Genomic DNA, 18,139 nt, shown 5'->3' with positions numbered 1-18,139 from the left:
TAAATTAGATTTTTTTTTTTTAGATTTTAATTTATTCTCTTATTCTTAAAAGTTTCGTCAATTAGTCTATGAAGACTAGAATTCCAATGGAAGGACTTTTATTTTAGATAGTCTCTACCAATAAGGCACGTTTGTTTGTTGATTGTAATTATAAGATATGGAGAAGAGAAAGAATTGAATTCAAAATTAATTATGTTTATTGCACTATCATTCGTGATCATATAAATTATTAGACTTAATTGCAATATTAGTCCCCCTATTTTCCTTTTTTTTTTGAATTTTAATCCCCTTGTTTTAAAATTCAGATTTTTAGTCCCTTTTTCATGTTTGTTTTTGGATTTTAGTCCCTCAACCAAATTAAAACTATTTTTTATTGACATCACATTCTTATTGATGATGTGTCAATGACACTTGTACTCAGATTTTATCCATGTCATTTATTTAATTTATATTATTTTTATTCATATTAATAATATTTTATTTATATAATTAATAATAATAATAAAATAATAATATTAATAATAATAACTAATCATATATTTCCATAAAAATATAATAATATTTAGAAAGATATTATTTTAACATTTGATTAACTTAAAAACTCAAATAACCCACAAACTCAAAAATCATTAAAGAAAAAACTCACAAACAGGCCCTATGTATCACCCAGTTTTTAAATAACCTTCACAATTGTTTTTAAATAACCCAGTTTGTGAGTTTTTAAAAATCATTCATCATACTTTTTCACTTCTATGAAATCTACTGAGTACCACTCCCAAAAAAACTCTCATCCTCCTGACAAAGCTTTATCACCATCGTTTTGATTTTGAATCGTCAGCAGCACAATCTTTTGACTTTTGAGATCTCCATTTTGATTTTTAGCCATCGTTTGATGAAATGAAGTTTTGTTTTGGACTTCATCTTTTTGTCCAGAGATCTGGATTTTCCAATTTTTTCCCAGAGATTTGAGTTTTCCAGAATTTTTCAGAGATCTGAGACTGTGTTTGGAGATAAAGGAAATCACGGTGGAAAGTGACGGTAAAAATGGTTGTTCACGCACGGTGGCGGGGATTCACTAGGCTACCAAACAGAGGCGGAGTTTTCCACAATTTTTTCAGATCTGGGTTTTGAACCATGAACAACAATTTCTTGCTCCCTCACTCATCCTCAATCCTGATTCGTTTTAGCCAAATCACCTCTAAGATCAACGAGTAACATGAGAGCGTGAAGAACATTATGGAAATATATATTTTTATTGGAATAAGTTTTTATTATTATTGTAAAATAATAATTATTGACCAGAATTATTATAACTACTTTTTAATATATAAGTTTGAAAAACATTTAAATGTGATTTCTTACTAATTTTTTATATTTTAATAAAATAATATATTAATTTATCTATTTTAATGAAAATAGTTAAAAATCTCTCCTTTAAATTCTTTTTGGGAGAGTTTAATATGAATACAAAATATTATTAATATAAATAAAAAATAATATAAATTATGGAAATGACATGGAAAATTTTGAGTACATGTGTCATTGACACATCATCAATAAGAATGTCATGTCAATAAAAAATAGCTTCAATTTGATTGAGGGACTAAAATCCAAATAAAAACATGAAAAAGGGACCAAAAACATGAATTTTAAAATGAGGGGATTAAAACTCAAAAAAAGAGAAAATAGGGGGACTAAAATTGCAATTAAGCCAAATTATTATTGTGTATACGTTCCATGAATTGGGTTTGCAAGACACTAATAAATCATAACCAACCTGGTTAGTTTGTTCCTTACACAACACAAAGCTCACATAAACCGTTTAATTTGAGTTAAATTTCAACTTTCCCTTAATTCTAACTTTCTACACTAAGTATATTGATTTTTTTTTTAACTGTAACTTGATCATCTATTTTGAAATACATCAGAATGATATTTTCCTTGCTTAGTTAAGAAAATGGAATGTCATGTCTATGTGCTTTCTCTTCCTATGATCTATGAAATTTTTAATAAGATTGATGGTTGATTTGTCGTCTACCATGAGTTCTAGTTATTCTTCCTTTTCTATCTTCATTTCACTTAACAAGGATTTTTAGGACACTATGAGAATGATGATTTGTATAGTTTGAACACATACTCTATTATTCTCATTTCTATTTTTTCTTTACACTAATATAAATCACAAAAACCAATCAACTTGCCTTTTCACCTCCAGGTTTATTGTCAATTATGCCTCGCACTTATCTCAGGATCCTTTTAAGTGGTTGCATATCTAACAATTTATATTTTTGCATAAATCTGCTCACAACACCTACAATTCATTTGAGGAATTACAATTTGTTCCAGTAAAACACGTTTGAAATATATCTCGAAAGTAAATCCGATGAGGTCGCAACCGTTTAGGATATCTTTCTCCCTGACGTACGCTTCGGAGGAAGATATTGAATGGATTGGGGGATTCAGGTGACACGATTATGGAATGCGTGCACCCAAGAATTAGGTTTTCCTTATCCCTTAGGTGTGAGCCCCTTTTATAGTGAAATCATTGGTCTAATGACCATTAGGCAGCTTTGTAACGCTTGTAACCGTCCATAAGTAATGTAACATCTTCATTAGTCATGCGTAACTGACTCCATCAATGGCTTGTAACGTCTGATGACCATTGATCCTTCTGTTTCCGAGTTGATCGTAATAGTGGAAAACATTGAAGGAGATCAAAGTTACTACATGGCTGAAGTTAACCAAGTCAACAAGACCAGTTTCGATAGAAATCTGGCCAACATAGGGCCGTGCCATGCAGCGGAAGATATATATACACCCCAAATAAGAATGCTTTATACTATTTATCCTTACACCCAAATGGATTTCAGTGGAATGGGGAAATAATGGACAGTCCAGATGACACAGAACCTGTCGAAGGAATACCACTAATACGACCAACTGGCTGGGATGAAGAGGGTAATTATGCCCGAGTCATCCTTCTTCGAAAAGATTTTGGCTTACATAGCCGAGAACAAAAGAAAGGCGGCTCTCGAAGCCGAACTATCAAATATGACTGTTGAAGCAACTCAGAAAGAGGTAGAAGCACAAGGCCCTAGGATACATTGTATCCCTCAACCTTCTGACGACATAGTTCAAGAAGTGAAGGTTTCAGGCGAAGAAATACATCAAAGGCTGGATGCAATATATGATGAAGAGGCCTTGGGATTCGAGAAAGATCCAATGGAGTCAAACATAAAGATGTTGGCTCAGGACCCACTCGAAGAAGTAAATCTTGGAGACGAAAGTCAGAAGAGGGTGACATACATTAGTGCAAAGTTAGGGCCAACTTTGAAGTCAAAGGTTATTGCATTACTAAAAGAAAACAAGGATTGTTTCTCCTGGGATTACGACGAAATGCCTGGTTTAGGAAGAGATTTGGTCGAACTGAAGTTACTTATAAAAGAAGGGAAGAAGCCCATCAAGCAGACTCCTCGGAGGTTCGCACCAGAAGTTCTCTCGAAAATCAAAACAGAGGTCGAAAGACTTCTCCGTTGCAAGTTCATTAGAACTACGAGGTATGTTGAATGGATTGCTAATATTGTACCTGTTATTAAAAAGAACGGTTCATTAAGGGTATGTATAGATTTTCGCGATCTAAATGCAGCAACCCCTAAAGATGAATATCCCATGCCTGTGGCAGTAATGCTAGTAGATTCATCCGCAGGCTTCGAGTACCTAAGTATGTTGGATGGATATTCTGGGTACAACCAAATCTTCATTGCAGAAAAAGATGTGTCCAAAACAGCTTTCCGTTGTCCAGGGGCAATAGGCACCTACGAATGGGTTGTAATGCCTTTTGGTATGAAAAACGCTGGGGCAACTTATCAAAGGGCAATGAATTCTATATTCCATGATTTTATAGAAACATTTATGCAAGTGTACATAGATGACATTGTCATAAAATCTATTTCATATTGTAGTCATCTTGACCATCTGAGCCAATCATTCGAAAGAATGAGAAAACATGGCTTAAAGATGAATCCCCTTAAGTGTGCTTTCTTTGTGCAGGCTGGAGATTTCCTGGGCTTCGTAGTCCACAAAAAGGGAATAGAAATTAATCAAAATAAAACAAAGGCTATTATGGAAACAAAGCCTCCATCCACGAAGAAAGAACTACAATCTTTATTGGGAAAGATAAACTTCTTGAGAAGATTCATCTCTAATTTGAGTGGACGCACACAAGCTTTTCCCCTTACTTCGACTGAAGCAAGGAAGGTTCGAATGGCATGCTGAACATCAAGAAGCTTTTGAGAAAATTAAGCAATATTTGATGCAGCCACCAATATTGTCTCCCCTAAATGGGAAGAAGCACATGCGCCTGTATATCTCATCTTCAGATAATATGATAGGTAGCATGTTAGCTCAAGAAGATGACAATGGCATCGAAAGAGCCATTTATTACTTAAGTAGAGTACTCAATGATGCAGAGACTAGGTATAACGCAATAGAAAAACTCTGCCTTTATTTATATTTCTCTTGTATTAAACTCAAGTATTATATAAAGTCAGTTGACGTTTATGTTTCATCTCATTTTGATGTCATTAAACATATGCTATCTAAACCAATATTGCATAGTCAAATTGGCAAGTGGGCATTGGCCCTTATTGAGTACTCTCTAATCTTTCAACCCCTTAAGGCAATGAAAGGGAAAATTGTGTCAGATTTCATTATTGACCATGCAGTGGTTGAGAATCCGCAGCAATACGTAGATTTGAAGCCTTGGAAGTTATACTTTGATGGTTTAACACATAAGGAAGGAAGTGGAGTTGGGATACTCATAATTTCTCCTGATGGAATTCCAACAAAACTCAAGTACAAAATTGAAGGCCCGTTATGCTCCAACAATGAAGCTGAGTACGAAGCGTTGATCGCTGGACTTGAAGCCTTGTTGGAATTGGAGACTTAGAATTAGTAATTAAGCAACTGACGAAAGAATACAAATGTATCAAAGAGAATTTGATCATGTATTTTGTCATAGCAAATAGACTGCTTAAAAAATTTGAGTACGTGGAGTTAAAACACGTCTAAAGGGTGAACAATCAAGAAGCAAATGATTTGGCACAATTAGCCTCAGGATACAGAGTATCAAAGGAAAAACTAGAAGAACTGATCGAAGTAAGAGGCAAAGCAATGGCCACAAAGCTATCTCCAAGCGATCTAGAGAACTCACAATTAGGCTTCGCTAACGAAGAGGAATTTGAAGTTATAAATATAGACTCCCTAGCAGATACAGATTGGAGGAGTCCAGTTGTAAACTACTTGAAGGATCCTTCGATAGATACAGATAGAAAGGTGAAGTATAGAGCCTTACCATACGTCTTGATGGGAAATGAGTTGTTTAAGAAAATCCCTGAAGGAGTTTTACTAAAGTGTTTAAGCGAAGCAGAAGCATACTTGGCACTTTCGAATGTGCACAGTGGGGCATGTGGTGCTCACCAAGCGGGGCACAAAATGAAATGGCTTTTGTTCCGCTATGGAATGTATTGGCCTACCATGTTAAAAGACTGCATAGAGTTTGCAAAAGGGTGTCAGGAATGTCAAGAACACGCAAGTATTCAACATGCGCCTGTAAATGAATTAAGTTCAATAATAAAACCATGGCCTTTCAGAGGTTGGGCATTAGACTTAATTGGAGAAATTCGTCCCACATCTTCCAAAGGTCAAAGATATATTTTAGTAGGAATAGACTACTTCACAAAATGGGTCGAAGCGATACCACTAGCCAATGCGGATCAGGAGGCTGTGATTGAGTTTATTCAAAGACACATTTTATACAGATTTAGAATCCTAGAAAGTATAACCACAGATCAGGGATCAGTGTTTACTGGCCGAAAGATGCAAGAATTCGCCAAAGAAATGAGGTTCAAGTTATTCACTTCTACACCTTATTATGCTCAAGCAAATGGAAAGGTCGAAGCAGCCAATAAAGTGATAATTGGTCTTATTAAAAAACATGTAGGGAAGAAACCAAAAAATTGGCATAAAACTTTGGACCTGACACTTTGGGCTTGTCGAACATCACCAAAAGAAGCTACTAATACTACACCTTTCTAGTTGACGTTCAGACACGATGCAGTACTCCCAGTTGAGATATACTTGCAATCAGTCCGGATCCAAAGACAAGCAGAAATTCCCCCAAACGTGTATTGGGAAATGATGATGAACGAATTAGTTGATCTGGACAAAGACAGACTTTGAGTGTTGGAAATGATAAAAAGACAAAAAGAAAGGGTGTCGAGAGCATACAACACAAAGGTGAAAGGTAAAACATTTATCAATAATGACTTAGATTGGAAAGTTATTCTGCCTATAGATTGAAAAAATCAGGCTTTAGGTAAATGGTCCCCACACTGGGAAGGACCTTTTCGAACATGCTCAAGACTTAAATGAAGATGTCCATTGAAATTATCCAAGGTGTGCTTAGTCGGAACCACCCGTTCAGCGTGTTTTTTAGATTGTTCGCAAAGGATTTTGGGAACATTCCCACACACAAACCAGTCTGGGAAAGGAGGACTTAGAGCCACACCAAAATCAGCACTAGGTAGTGGAGGGAATTTTGGAGGATTAAGATTAAAAGCCACTTCATAATGTAGTTCAGGTCGAACATACGTGGGAAATTTTAACTTATCCAGTTTAGCAGAAAACTTTTCACGTAAAGTGACCGCAGCTTCACGAACGGTCCGACTAAGGTCATCAGGCCTGCAGATAGTTTCAAAGAATTTTTGAAAGGCTTGGATTTCTTTAATATGAGTCGAAGTACCTTTGTGGAAGTTCTCCTGCACATCAGCAAAAGCTTCAGTTAGTCCTTGAGTAAGGCTCTCAGCATCGAAGATTTGTGTGGTATAGTAATCTGTCCATCATTGATGAAAATCTATGGTAGAATAGAAGGCAGGATCGAAGGATATGGGAGAGAGAGTTGTAATGCCGACATAATTGGAGATTTTGGATTCATATTCATCTTCAGCTAAATGTAGAGTGTGTAGACACATGTGATTCCTCTTGTCATACATGCATTTTGGTTTAAGCTGAACCAATCCAAATTGTCTTGACACCAGATTTGGTTGATAACAAAGAAGACAACAATGACTTTTGGGAGTTCGTAGTCGGTGGTACAATAGTTTAGGAGTGAGGAAAGCCTCCCAAATAACCATGGATTCGGCTTGTTGATCTGGAGAAGTTGCTGGAAATTCTCAAGTAAACCACTCGGGACCTACTTTCCTTTTTACAAATGGAGCCATGGAAGGACTAAACTGATAACGTTTAGCGAACATCATTATGTATGTTAAAAAAGATTCCTGAAGCTTTCCCGTTTCTTCTTTTGGAGTCAAGTGAGCCAACCTAGTTCCTTCAACTGTTCGATTTTTAATGGCTGTATCTTCTTCATCCACAATACCTTTATGTGGGAGATGAGCCTCGAAAGTGGCATTGAGCCATAGCTGCAACAACCAGAAGGGGCCAGCGAAAAGGAGAGACCTGTTTTGTAGTTCTTGACGAGATCTGTTGCTTAACCAAGGTTCTCGTAAAGGAATCCTAGAATTAACTGGCTTAAGTTTAACTTTTTCCCAGCATTTATCTGGTTAGCCATACAAAGATACCTCTTTGCTACTTGGATAGACCTAGAACAAAAAACACATCTCGAAAGCCAGAGTGCTAGAAACACAATGTGTTCTTCATCTGTGACTTCTGTAGTCGTTTGGACATGATATCTTTGGATAAAAGCAGTATAGGTGACTTTCGCTTCATTGAATTGGATGGTGTCAATATCCATGAAGTTGGGATCGAAGATTTCCCTAGTTGGTCGAAGCCCTGTGATAGCGGCTACATCAAAGAGAGTGGGGGTAATCATTCCACAAGGAAGGTGAAAAGTATTGTGAGAAGCATCCCAGAAATGTACTGATGCTACTAACATGGTTTGGTTATATTCTAAACCTGTTTTGGATAATTGGATTAGGTCATAAATCCCTAGTTCGTTCCAAAATGAAGCCTTTTGTTTTTCTACTTTAGTTAGCCAAGCGTAATACAGGTCAGGATCTTTTGCTAAAGAAATTGACCTAAAGACTTTCACGAAATTGGTTACATAGTTCAACCTAATTTTTTCTAAGACCGCAGTAGCTTCAATCGAAGTATCATCTGCATTGTCAGGTTTAGCTAATATTGGGTGGCCATCTTCATCTATTTTGTTCTCACTAACCAAAGGCCTAGTTTTATAATAAGCGGGGAAAAATTTACCCAGAGAAGGGTTAGTTCCTCCAGGTAAGGGACCCATAAAGGCATGAGTTTTTCCAGAAAGTTCAAAAGGAATGATTACCTGAGAAGCGTAGATAGCGCGAGTCTCTGCAGCGTTTGGGTCTGGAATATGTTGTTGATTCCCTATCTGTGTGGGATTTTGAAGTTTTTGAATAGGTTGAAGAGCATTTGAAGAAGACGCCATGGATGAGTTTGTTTCAAGAATTGGGTTGAGAAAACCAAAGAGGATTTCTTTTTCTAAGATGGTTGCAGAATAATGTAAGATGAAGTTGTGTGAAGGCAAAGGTTTAAGTATTTAAAGGTTTAGTGGAGACCTTTTCAAATCTTTTGGGTAAAGGTTAAAAGACACGTGGCAAGTGCTGATTTAATCCAACGGCGGTCGAACAGTTGTTAGCCTTACTCCTACTATATAGGAGCAATGATCACAAGTAATGACAAAACATGTGAATGCACGTTTTAAAGAGACGTTTTTGAAAATGACAAGACGTTTTGAAAGTTGAGTCATAAATGATTATGACGTTAGTCAGTTGTCTTGGAACTTTAAAAAATGAGTAAAACGAAATCTCATCATGACAAGAAACGCCTATTTCTTTTGTTTTCGAAACAAGCATTTATTGGGGGCAATTTGTTAGCTAGAGATTTCGTTTGGAAAGAGTATTCTTTGAAGAGTTAGAATTCGAGGAAGAATGGTTTCTGATGACCATTTCTGAGAATAAAAATGGCTCCTGATGGCCATGATTCGAGGAATGTTTGTTTAAGTTGAAGTAAAGATAATGGAAATTGAAGCTAGTTTAAAGTAAATTGTCTTTAAAGACTTAAGCGTTTTTGTGAAATACGAAGGGTACTGAAGCTTAACGTGTTTTCGTAACATTCTCGGTTTTGATCACGTTGCCACATATCGAAAGAGAATTCAGGCAGGAGGATTTGAATTTCGAAATAGTCTTGGTAACCGAACAAGGACAGATGGCGCCCCAGGGATTCGAAGCGTATGCATGTGACCAATGTGGCGTTTCGCTAGTGTAGGACCGTTAGGGTCGAAATTAGTATAAATAAGGATCTTAATATCAAGATCCAGTGTGTTCATTTTGTACAAATTACTCACAAATCACTCAAGTATCAAGTGTTAAGAGAACGAGTTCGCTGAGAAATGTACGTATGACACCACCTATTTAAATACATTTGTACTCATCTTTATTCAAGTATCTTTCCAGCTTCTTTTGTAATTCTTTAGATTTCAGTCTTTTACATTCTTGCACTTTTATCTTTCGTTTAAGTTTACTTCAAAGCATTTACATTCTGCAATTTACGTTCCTGTACTTTAAGTTTCTTGCAAGTTTATCCTTGTTTCATCTTTCGCCTAAGTTATATTTACGTGTATAACAAGGCAATTATCAATCTTTACATTTCGTTTATTTTCTTATTTCGAAGCCAAACAACTGACAGAATATGAACCAAATTATCACAAAAGACAAGCTTTTTGACTATGTCCTAGGATCAATCTAGTCGATCCTGCGAGTAACCAAAGTATATTTTTTTATAGTTTGGAAGACTAGCGGCTGTTTACCGGAAATCACCGTAAACAAGGCGTAACCGACTTATTGTGAGAACATAGGTCGTAGAGGTGTAACCGGCTTATGGTGCGCACATTGGCCGTAGAGGCGTATCCGGATTTTGGTGTAGACATATGTCGTAGTTTAGGCGTAAACTGACTTTGTGCGGACATAGGCCGTAGTTTAGGCGTCAACCAACTTTGTGTGGACATAGGTCGTAGTTTATGCATAAACCGACTTTGTGCTGACATACACCGTGAGGTGTAACCGGCTTTGTGCGGACATAGGCCGTGAAGCCTAACCGACTTTGGTACTCGACTCCTGGAGGAGGAATGTAAGCTTGACCCGGAGGAGAAATGTCAACTCGACTTCTTTCTTGCAAAACTGACAAACAACAAAAAGAAATCAATCTGTCACAAATTTTGTGTTAGATGCTTTCCTCAATGAGCTGAGTCGACTTTATCTTCCATAATCTTCTTAACCACGATACCTATGTAACCCCCCAAGCGTGAGGCTTGTGGAACATGATGAAGCGCTTTGAGCAAGAGCTATCCTGGCAGGGCATTATAGTTTCCTTTAACCCTAATGAGTATTGTCTTCTTCTTGATAGTTTAATCTCTTCAATATTGTGCTCTCACATAAATAAATATACGTCTCCTAGCTTTGTTGTTGATCTTGTTTGATAAATTCATACTTTGATTAGTTTCTTCTAGTCACTATAGTCGATTTATCTAAGGTTTTGATTTCTTCAGTAGGATATAGGTTCCTTTGAACCCTCCTGTATAATTTCTACGATTTGAGAAAAAAGAAGAAGTGCCTCCAACCCTCGCAGGGGAGGGGAGCGACACTTATATCTTGATTTAACTCTAAAGAATTCTTTAATATAATTACAAATGGCATATACCCTAGCTCATCTTTTTACAACGATACACTAAAATAAAATTGTAGCTAAAGATGTACCACCCTAATAATATATCTTATATAACCATTTTTTGACTGAAGCAAAGAAGATAAGAACACTTTCTTTTTTGTCGTATTATAAGCTACAAACTGTAAGATATTTTCAAAATATTGTTTGGAAGCTTGTATAATATAATAATGTATATCAATTGGAAGAAATAATTATAAATTATGTTTAAATGGCTTAGTGGAAAGGCATGTCAATGTTAATAGTAAGGTGCTGAGTTCGAATCCTATTTGGGACATTTTTGAATAAATTCGTTTTAACATTAATAAAAATTTGTTTCAAAATAAACCAATGCAAGGATCGAACTCGTGACTAATTGCTTGCCAAAACCAACTCTTGACCATCTGAACCAGCACGTATGTTAGTTTGAAAATTGCATGCCATGCCAAGCAATATTAAGGTTCGTTTTACAAGTGCAGAATTCATTTTCAAAAGGTGTTTCTCTTCATCAGGTGACATGAATTTATCTATAAATAGAGACACTTGGGAAATAGAAAATACACACGAAAATAGAAATATTCACATCCAATTTTCTCCATTTCAATTATTCTAAAATCATCCTTTACTTTATTAATGCATGAGTAAAGTGTAGGAAACATTTTTTGTAACATATTTTCAAAATACAGGCTTAATGTGTTTGTGCAATTCACATTAAGTAATTCAAAGTATCTTGAAGGGAATTCGCCGTTAATCTCAATTGCATCCAATATACAATAATTGGTGGGGATGAATTGTTCCTAAAGGGTAGTGTGAAATTCACACGCGTTGAATTTTCAAGTACGATCTTCTTCGGCACTTTATTTGTTCAAGGGCTGCAACATATCCACCAACAACTACAAATATCCAACAATCTTTAGGAACAACTTTAATTCTATCAATGGCGGCATCAATCAAAGAAATGACATCCAATTTTGTGAAATTGGATAAGTTTGATGGAGGGAACTTTATCCGCTGGCAGAAAAAGATGAAACTTTTTGCTTACAACTTTAAAAGTGGTATATGTTCTGAATATGACAAGACCAATATAAATGGAAGAAGAAAAAATTCTGAAACAAGAGAGAGAGGGGGAGAGAGAGACAGAGAAATGGGACAATAATGATTACATTTGCATGGACCATATTCTCAACAGTATGTCAGATTCCTTGTTTGATATATATATATATATATATATATATATATATATATATATATCAATGCAGTCAATCCGCAAAAGATCTATGGGATAAACTTGAGTCAAAGCACATGCAAGAAGATGCTACAAGTAAGAAATTTCTTGTTTCCCATTTCAATAATCATAAAATGGTAGATAATAGACCTGTTATGGAACAATTGCATGAAATTGAACGTATTCTGAATAATTGCAAACCACACAAAATGCACATGGATGAAACCATCATTGTGTCTTCCATAATAGACAAACTCCCACATTCGTGGAAGGATATAAAAAGGACACTGAAACATAAAAAGGAGGATATATCTCTTGAGCAATTGGGCAATCACCTTCTATTAGAAGAAGATTATCACAAAGAAGAATATTGATCTTTCCGAGCAGAACATGTGGCAAGCAACGATGAAGCTCAAATTCCGGGACGGTTGAGAGAAAAAAGGTGGTTGTACCTGCAAGGCACTCCGATGCCAAAGCAAGTGTTTGGACAACAAGGAACAACAGAAAAGTGAGAGATTTTGGGTAAGAACAATGATTACCTTGCCCCTAGGGTTAGAGGGATATTTATAGGGTAGTTTTATGAAAAATACTCCATCTTTTGAGGACCCATGCGATGTGTTAGACCAGGAAATGCAGATATTTAGCCGTGGCCGAGCAGGAGACTTCAGCGTGCTCGGTTACGTCTTGAGTTTTCCTGGAGCGGGCCGGGGAATGCTACCGTGTGTATGGACCAGAATGCCTTGGGCTAAAGAGTGGATTGGCCCAATTGGAATAACTGGGCCGGTCCAGAACAGGAGCCCCCAAGTCGTTGCTTCTGACCGTGGGAGTGACGACTCTAAGGAAGTTGGGCAGAGGAGCTCTTTCGGGGAGGTGGACCTGATGCCTCCGAGGAGTATTGTCTTGAAATCAGGGAGAGGGAAGGTTAGGCCGGGAGCTAGGGGAGGCGTGTCGCTTGGGAGTTTAACAGTTTGGGATACGTGTCACATTTAATGCGTGATGATTGAAGGATAGAAAAACACTTAGAAAGGGGGGGTTTGAATAAGTGTACTTTAAAAACTCTTAAGATAAAAACAATTTCACAATGATTTTTATCCTGGTTCGTTGTTAACGAAACTACTCCAGTCACCCCCTTAGAGTGATTTACCTCAACTAAGGATTTAACCCACTAATCAATCTTAATTACAATGGTTTTTCACTTAGATACCCTCTAAGTCTTCTAGAGTATTCTGATCACATCCTGATCACTCTAGGAACACAATGCTTAGATACCCTCTAATACTTCTAGAGAATCCGATCACAACTTGATCTCCTCTAGTTCCTTTACAAATGAATGTAAACAAATTCTTATAAGAGTTATACAATGCTTCTTAAAAAGCTATAATCACAACTGTGATATTTCTCTTAAGTTTAAGCTTAATCTTACTAAGATATTACAACAGTAATGAAGTGAGGTTGAAGATGAAGTTTGAGAGCTTTTCACTTAGACAGCGTTTCAGTATTTTTGCGTAGAGTGTTGTATTCAGCTTCTCATCATAACTTCAATTTATAGGCGTTTGAGAAGATGACCGTTGGGAGCATTTAATGCATTGCGTGTTCCGTACAGCATTGCATTTAATGTTTCACTCTTTTGTCAACTACCTCGAGCCTTGCTTTTCCTACTTTAACTGACTTTGCCTTTAATAGCTTCTAACGTTCCTTTTGTCAGTCAGCGTAGCCTGCCATCTTGTACTTGCTACTGATCTGATCTTTGAAGATACAACGTTTGAATATCAGAGTCATTCAGCTTGGTGCAGAGCATCTTCTTGTCTTCTGCCCTTGAAGTGCTTCTTAGCGTGATACCATAAGAACTTCAGTGCTTCTGCTTCTGAACTCAAGTTCTTCTGATGCTTCATAGACTATGTTTTGATTCTGCTTGACCATCTTCTGATGTCTTGCGAGAACATGTTCTGATGTTGCATACTTGAACCTTCTGAGTCAGTGCTTCTTGCGCTGAATTGTGCATACTCTATATATATTTCCTGAAATAGAAAATGCATAGGATTAGAGTACCACATTGTCTTATACAAAATTCATATACATTGTTATCATCAAAACTAAGAATATTGATCAGAACAAATCTTGTTCTAAAAATCTCCCCCTTTTTGATGATGACAAAAACATATATAATTGATATGAATTTGCAATCAGAATATCAGATGACTAAAGATAATTACACAGTTATAGCATAAGCATATAAACATAGTGTGTGAATATGTCTCCCCCTGAGATTAACAATCTCCCCCTGAAATAAATACTGGAAGAATTTACAAATAAAAGACTTCCCTGAGTATTTTCCATTTCAGTCGAGACGTTCACATTTGCCTAGAACTTTAGAACATTCAGAGCTTCTGCTTCTTGCTTCCATAGGACAGCTTCAGAGCTTTGAATTTCTTCTTGAATCATTGCATGCTTGATTGTATCAGAAAATTCTTGAATGACCAGAGCGTCATCAGAGCATCTCTATATCCTGAAATGTTTCAGAACAAACTAAATGACAAAAGTCAGAGCATGAATGAGTCAGAAACATTATTTTAAAAAGGAACATATATCTGAGCAAAAACTCTGGTAAGTTCTTGAACAGAATGTGTATCAGAACATATGAGGGATGAGAATGTGTTAGAGCATATTCTTCCATGAGAATATCAGAACATTCTTCCTTCTTGCTTCTGATCTTGAAGCTTCACAGCACTAAGCTTGCTTCAAATTCCAAGAACATGCTTTGCTTCTTGAATAGCATATTCTTCATGTATTTTCTTCTTATGCCAATTCTGATTCTTCATGTATTTGCTTCTTATGCTAATCCTGCTAAAGAATCTAGACAACATAAAACTTGCAAATATTGTTAGGAATGTTGAGACTTAATCCCAGCAACTGATAATATAAATCAAATCAATTATCACGTTTTCTCCCCCTTTTTGTCATAACGTCAAAAAGCATATAAAAGATTCAGATGAAAAATAAACAATATGAGAGAAGAGGATAAATGTCATTGATTCAACAAAAAAATTATCAGAAGATACAAAATGAGAGAGGCAGATGCAAGAAACAGATGCAAGAACAAGAAACAACAAAGATTAAAATACTACGACTAGCCTAGATTAGAAACAATCTTGGCCAGAAGGTCTTGAATCTCAGAAGTGCTTTCTGTCTGCTTCTTCATGAAGGTTCTGAATTCCTCATGCGTTTCCTCATGCTTATCCAAACGAGAAGCTAGAGCATCTTGGTTCTGTTGAAGAGTCTTGATAGCGTTCACCAGAACTGAAGGTTTAGCAGAAGAAGCTTCACAGCTATCGTTCAGAGGAATAGCATTCCCAACAGCAGCATCTAACATGAGAACATCATCTTGATTTTCCTGAACAGGAAGTTTCTCAGCAGGATGATTCTTAGCATCTTGATTCTCAACATCAGCTTCTGACACAAAAGCATCTTCAGCATATTCTGGAGCAAGGATCTCAAAATCTTCATTCTCCAGAGCCTTAAGAATCTCAGCCAGATTCTTTGGAGGAATGGGAGCAGCAACTTCTAAAGGGTATTCAACTTCTGGATACACCATATCTGGTGCTTTCTCTGAGGGATTCTCCCTTAGCCAGTTGAATAACGACTGAAAGTCTCCAATTAGAACAGAATATGGAGGCTTCCACACAACCATTAGGCATGGTTCATCTTCCAACTCATCTACAAATTTATTCTCTTCAAGAGATCTCCAATTTCTGATTGGATGGCGATAGTTACCATCATCAAGCTCCAAGAAACAACCAGGAGAACTAGATACTTCAGCCAAGCATCACTTCTGGATGTTCATAGCAGCAAATTGAAAATCCCTTCTAAAGATATTCCATAAGCCCCTAATAGCAACATGATCCAACTTGGAGTCATGAGAAACTCTCAAAGTTTCCATCCTTTTTTTGAACCAATTGAAGGATAGAAAAAGTCTTCAAGGGAGCATAACCATATTTGTGTTAAACAAGATGTGCAGACGACATTTTTCTTCTTTGAGTACTTGAAGATGAAAGCATGAAGTTTCTCTGAGATTCGGTTTAAAACTAGGGTTTATGCAAACAACGAAAGAGAGAGAGAGAGAGAGAGAGAGAGAGAGATGAATGAAGAGAGAGAATGTACAAAGATGAAATGTTGTGGAGATGAGTATATATAGAGACGGATTTGAAAAGAAATACAATATGTGTTTGAATGAATATGATTACAGAAAAACATGGAATCAAAAGCATTTTAATGAGAAATGACGTTAGGAGAGATAACGTAATATTTGAAATGATTTGCACAGTTACCTAGGGCGACATCTCCTCAACTACACGCATGCCTTTCCAAATAGAGTGAACACGTGTTCAACTTCTGGAACAGTTGGTGACAACTGTTTTGCTTTAAAAGAGATTCTGAATCAACTTAGATAATGAAACATTAGTAATAACAGAATCAGAACTTCTAATTGATCAACATCAGAACTTCTTATAAGAAGATAAAACAAAACCATTTCAGAACTAATCCATATGTCAGAACTTCTCATCTTCTCATTCTGGGCATAAATCCATACTGATATTCTTCAGAATGAACTTAAACCTATCTTCAGCAAGGGGTTTTGTAAAGATATCAGCCCATTGATGGTCTGTATCCACAAAGTTTAAAGAAAGAACACCCTTCTGAACATAGTCCCTCATGAAATGATGTTTAATCTCAATATATTTAGCTTTGGAATGTAAGATTGGATTCTTAGATAAACATATAGCAGAAGTATTATCACAGAATATAGGAATGTTACTCTCATAAATCTGATAATCTTCTAACTAACTCTTCATCCAGAGAATCTGTGTGCTACAACCAGCAGCAGCAACATATTCTGCTTCTGTTGTTGAGAGGGCAATGGTAGCTTGCTTCTTGCTGTACCAGGAGATCAGGTGACTTCCGAGAAATTGACAACTTCCAGAAGTACTTTTCCTTTCAACTCTATCTCCAGCGTAATCAGCATCACAATATCCTACTAAGTTGTATTCTTCAGATCTTCTGTAGACTAAACCAACATTAGTAGTACCTTTCAGATACCTCCGAATTCTCTTAACAGCTGTTAAGTGAGATTCTCTAGGATCTGATTGGAATCTTGCACACAGACAAACACTGAATAGAATGTCAGGTCTAGAAGCAGTAAGATATAAGAGAGATCCAATCATACCTCTGTAGAGCTTCTGGTCTACCTTCTTACTTACCTCATCCTTTCCTAGGACACACGTTGGATGCATAGGTGTTTTGGCTTCTTTGCTTTCAGAAAGATTAAACTTCTTCAGAAGTTCTTTCACATACTTTGTTTGATGAACATATGTTCCATCAGAAGTTTGATTGATTTGAATCCCAAGAAAGTACTTGAGTTCTCCCATCATGCTCATCTCGAACTCAGCCTGCATAGACTTAGCAAACTCCTTTCCAAGTGTAGCATTAGAGGTTCCAAAGATAATATCATAAACTTAAATTTGAAAAATTAAAATATATTTCTTAAAGGTTTTACAAAAGAGAGTAGTATCCACTTGTGCTCTAGCGAAACCATTGTTCAGAAGGAAAGAGCTTAATCTTTCATACCAAGCTCTAGGAGCTTGCTTCAATCCATACAATGATTTCTTTAATTTGAAAACATGTTCTGGAGACTTAGAGTCTTCAAAACCAGGAGGTTGGTGGGCATATACTTCTTCTTCTATATAACCATTTAAGAAGGCACTCTTAACATCCATCTGATATAGAGTGATGTTATGTTGAGTGGAAAAAGAGATCAATAAGCGAATAGATTCTAACTTGGCCACTGGTGCAAAGGTTTCTGTATAGCCAATCCCTTCTTGCTGACTATAGCCCTGAGCAACCAGTCTGGCTTTGTTTCTTACAACTTCTCCTTTTTCACTTAGCTTGTTTCTGAAGACCCACTTGGTTCCAATGATGTTGAATCCTTTTGGTCTAGGAACAAGATCGCATACATCATTCCTTGTAAACTGATTAAGTTCTTCTTGCATGGCAATTATCCAGTCTGCATCTTCTAGAGCTTGATCAACAGAAGTTGGCTCGATCAGAGAAACAAGACCTAATTGAACTTCTGCATTATTCTTAAGGAATGATCTGGTTCTGATAGGATCTTCT

The sequence above is a fragment of the Vicia villosa genome, linkage group LG3, assembly GCF_029867415.1.
Source record: "Vicia villosa cultivar HV-30 ecotype Madison, WI linkage group LG3, Vvil1.0, whole genome shotgun sequence".
Lineage (NCBI taxonomy): Eukaryota > Viridiplantae > Streptophyta > Magnoliopsida > Fabales > Fabaceae > Vicia > Vicia villosa.
This window is presented reverse-complemented; position numbering follows the sequence as displayed.